The sequence below is a fragment of the Lithobates pipiens genome, unplaced genomic scaffold, assembly GCF_037356315.1.
Source record: "Lithobates pipiens isolate NorthernLeopardFrog02 unplaced genomic scaffold, aLitPip1_a1.2 Scaffold_22, whole genome shotgun sequence".
Taxonomy (NCBI): Eukaryota; Metazoa; Chordata; class Amphibia; order Anura; family Ranidae; genus Lithobates; species Lithobates pipiens.
This window is the reverse complement of record NW_027507784.1, coordinates 476,663-481,583: the sequence shown is the minus strand read 5'-3', so window position 1 is coordinate 481,583 and position 4,921 is coordinate 476,663.

Genomic DNA, 4,921 nt, shown 5'->3' with positions numbered 1-4,921 from the left:
CTATTTTTCTCCTTTTATGGGAAACAGAAGTCTCTGCTCCTCGCTGGAGATATAAACACAGAGAGACAGAAAACCGCACATGTCTGACAGTGAGAGAGCAGGAAGACGCCCCCCCCCCCCCCCACACTCACTATGTGTCTGAAATAAGAACTGTCTGTGTGTCCTGATCACATTCCTCACTTTACTTATTATTTAAAAGAAACTCGAATATTTCCCATGAGGCATCACTGCACTCCGTCTCCATGTCTGATCTCTATTTGTCTCCATGTCTGATCTCTATTTGTCTCCATGTCTGATCTCTATTTGTCTCCATGTCTGATCTCTATTTGTCTCCATGTCTGATCTCTATTTCTCTCCACGTCTGATCTCTATTTGTCTCCATGTCTGATCTCTATTTGTCTCCACGTCTGATCTCTATTTGTCTCCATGTCTGATCTCTATTTGTCTCCATGTCTGATCTCTATTTGTCTCCACGTCTGATCTCTATTTGTCTCCACATCTCATCTCTATTTGTCTCCATGTCTCATCTCTATTTGTCTCCATGTCTGATCTCTATTTGTCTCCATGTCTCATCTCTATTTGTCTCCATGTCTGATCTCTATTTGTCTCCGTGTCTGATCTCTATTTGTCTCCACGTCTGATCTCTATTTGTCTCCATGTCTGATCTCTATTTGTCTCCATGTCTGATCTCTATTTGTCTCCATGTCTCATCTCTATTTGTCTCCATGTCTGATCTCTATTTGTCTCCATGTCTCATCTCTATTTGTCTCCACGTCTCATCTCTATTTGTCTCCATGTCTGATCTCTATTTGTCTCCACGTCTCATCTCTATTTGTCTCCATTTCTGATCTCTATTTGTCTTCATGTCTCATCTCTATTTGTCTCCATGTCTGATCTCTATTTGTCTCCATGTCTGATCTCTATTTGTCTCCATGTCTCATCTCTATTTGTCTCCACGTCTGATCTCTATTTGTCTCCATTTCTGATCTCTATTTGTCTTCATGTCTCATCTCTATTTGTCTCCATGTCTGATCTCTATTTGTCTCCATTTCTGATCTCTATTTGTCTTCATGTCTCATCTCTATTTGTCTCCACGTCTCATCTCTATTTGTCTCCACGTCTCATCTCTATTTGTCTCCATGTCTGATCTCTATTTGTCTCCATGTCTGATCTCTATTTGTCTCCATGTCTGATCTCTATTTGTCTCCATTTCTGATCTCTATTTGTCTTCATGTCTCATCTCTATTTGTCTCCACGTCTCATCTCTATTTGTCTCCACGTCTCATCTCTATTTGTCTCCATGTCTGATCTCTATTTGTCTCCATGTCTGATCTCTATTTGTCTCCATGTCTGATCTCTATTTCTCTCCACGTCTGATCTCTATTTGTCTCCATGTCTGATCTCTATTTGTCTCCACGTCTGATCTCTATTTGTCTCCATGTCTGATCTCTATTTGTCTCCACGTCTGATCTCTATTTGTCTCCACATCTCATCTCTATTTGTCTCCATGTCTCATCTCTATTTGTCTCCATGTCTGATCTCTATTTGTCTCCATGTCTCATCTCTATTTGTCTCCATGTCTGATCTCTATTTGTCTCCACGTCTGATCTCTATTTGTCTCCATGTCTGATCTCTATTTGTCTCCATGTCTGATCTCTATTTGTCTCCATGTCTCATCTCTATTTGTCTCCATGTCTGATCTCTATTTGTCTCCATGTCTCATCTCTATTTGTCTCCACGTCTCATCTCTATTTGTCTCCATGTCTGATCTCTATTTGTCTCCACGTCTCATCTCTATTTGTCTCCATTTCTGATCTCTATTTGTCTTCATGTCTCATCTCTATTTGTCTCCATGTCTGATCTCTATTTGTCTCCATGTCTGATCTCTATTTGTCTCCATGTCTCATCTCTATTTGTCTCCACGTCTGATCTCTATTTGTCTCCATGTCTGATCTCTATTTGTCTCCATGTCTGATCTCTATTTGTCTCCATGTCTCATCTCTATTTGTCTCCACGTCTCATCTCTATTTGTCTCCATGTCTGATCTCTATTTGTCTCCATTTCTGATCTCTATTTGTCTTCATGTCTCATCTCTATTTGTCTCCACGTCTCATCTCTATTTGTCTCCACGTCTCATCTCTATTTGTCTCTACGTCTGATCTCTATTTGTCTTCATGTCTCATCTCTATTTGTCTCCACGTCTCATCTCTATTTGTCTCCACGTCTCATCTCTATTTGTCTCCACGTCTGATCTCTATTTGTCTCCATGTCTGATCTCTATTTGTCTCCACGTCTCATCTCTATTTGTCTCTACGTCTCATCTCTATATGTTTCCATGTCTGATCTCTATTTGTCTCCACGTCTGATCTCTATTTGTCTCCACGTCTGATCTCTATTTGTCTCCATGTCTGATCTCTATTTGTCTCCATGTCTGATCTCTATTTCTCTCCATGTCTGATCCTATTTGTCTCCATGTCTGATCTCTATTTGTCTCCATGTCTGATCTCTATTTGTCTCCATGTCTGATCTCTATTTGTCTCCACGTCTGATCTCTATTTGTCTCCATGTCTGATCTCTATTTGTCTCCATGTCTGATCTCTATTTGTCTCCATGTCTCATCTCTATTTGTCTCCATTTCTGATCTCTATTTGTCTTCATGTCTCATCTCTATTTGTCTCCACGTCTGATCTCTATTTGTCTCCACGTCTCATCTCTATTTGTCTCCATGTCTGATCTCTATTTGTCTCCACGTCTGATCTCTATTTGTCTCCATGTCTGATCTCTATTTGTCTCCACGTCTCATCTCTATTTGTCTCCATTTCTGATCTCTATTTGTCTCCATGTCTCATCTCTATTTCTCTCCATGTCTGATCTCTATTTGTCTCCACGTCTGATCTCTATTTGTCTCCACGTCTCATCTCTATTTGTCTCTACGTCTCATCTCTATATGTTTCCATGTCTGATCTCTATTTGTCTCCATGTCTGATCTCTATTTGTCTCCACGTCTGATCTCTATTTGTCTCCATGTCTGATCTCTATTTGTCTCCATGTCTGATCTCTATTTCTCTCCATGTCTGATCTCTATTTGTCTCCATGTCTGATCTCTATTTGTCTCCACGTCTCATCTCTATTTGTCTCCATGTCTGATCTCTATTTGTCTCCATGTCTGATCTCTATTTCTCTCCATGTCTGATCTCTATTTGTCTCCATGTCTCATCTCTATTTGTCTCCATGTCTGATCTCTATTTGTCTCCATGACTGATCTCTATTTCTCTCCATGTCTGATCTCTATTTCTCTCCATGTCTGATCTCTATTTGTCTCCATGTCTGATCTCTATTTGTATCCATGTCTCATCTCTATTTGTCTCCATGTCTCATCTCTATTTGTCTCCATGTCTGATCTCTATTTGTCTCCATGTCTGATCTCTATTTGTCTCCATGTCTGATCTCTATTTGTCTCCATGTCTCATCTCTATTTGTCTCCACGTCTGATCTCTATTTGTCTCCATGTCTGATATCTATTCGTCTCCATGTCTGATCTCTATTTGTCTCCACGTCTCATCTCTATTTGTCTCCATGTCTGATCTCTATTTGTCTCCATGTCTCATCTCTATTTGTCTCCATGTCTGATCTCTATTTGTCTCCATGTCTCATCTCTATTTGTCTCCGCGTCTCATCTCTATTTGTCTCCATGTCTGATATCTATTCGTCTCCATGTCTGATCTCTATTTGTCTCCACGTCTCATCTCTATTTGTCTCCACGTATGATCTCTATATGTCTCCACGTCTGATCTCTATTTGTCTCCATGTCTGATATCTATTCGTCTCCATGTCTGATCTCTATTTGTCTCCACGTCTCATCTCTATTTGTCTCCACGTATGATCTCTATATGTCTCCACGTCTGATCTCTATTTGTCTCCATGTCTCATCTCTTTTTGTCTCCATGTCTGATCTCTATTTGTCTCCATGTCTCATCTCTATTTGTCTCCGCGTCTCATCTCTATTTGTCTCCATGTCTGATATCTATTCGTCTCCATGTCTGATCTCTATTTGTCTCCACGTCTCATCTCTATTTGTCTCCACGTATGATCTCTATATGTCTCCACGTCTGATCTCTATTTGTCTCCATTTCTGATCTCTATTTGTCTTCATGTCTCATCTCTATTTGTCTCCACGTCTCATCTCTATTTGTCTCCACGTCTCATCTCTATTTGTCTCTACGTCTGATCTCTATTTGTCTTCATGTCTCATCTCTATTTGTCTCCACGTCTCATCTCTATTTGTCTCCACGTCTCATCTCTATTTGTCTCCACGTCTGATCTCTATTTGTCTCCATGTCTGATCTCTATTTGTCTCCACGTCTCATCTCTATTTGTCTCTACGTCTCATCTCTATATGTTTCCATGTCTGATCTCTATTTGTCTCCACGTCTGATCTCTATTTGTCTCCACGTCTGATCTCTATTTGTCTCCATGTCTGATCTCTATTTGTCTCCATGTCTGATCTCTATTTCTCTCCATGTCTGATCTCTATTTGTCTCCATGTCTGATCTCTATTTGTCTCCATGTCTGATCTCTATTTGTCTCCATGTCTGATCTCTATTTGTCTCCACGTCTGATCTCTATTTGTCTCCATGTCTGATCTCTATTTGTCTCCATGTCTGATCTCTATTTGTCTCCATGTCTCATCTCTATTTGTCTCCATTTCTGATCTCTATTTGTCTTCATGTCTCATCTCTATTTGTCTCCACGTCTGATCTCTATTTGTCTCCACGTCTCATCTCTATTTGTCTCCATGTCTGATCTCTATTTGTCTCCACGTCTGATCTCTATTTGTCTCCATGTCTGATCTCTATTTGTCTCCACGTCTCATCTCTATTTGTCTCCATTTCTGATCTCTATTTGTCTCCATGTCTCATCT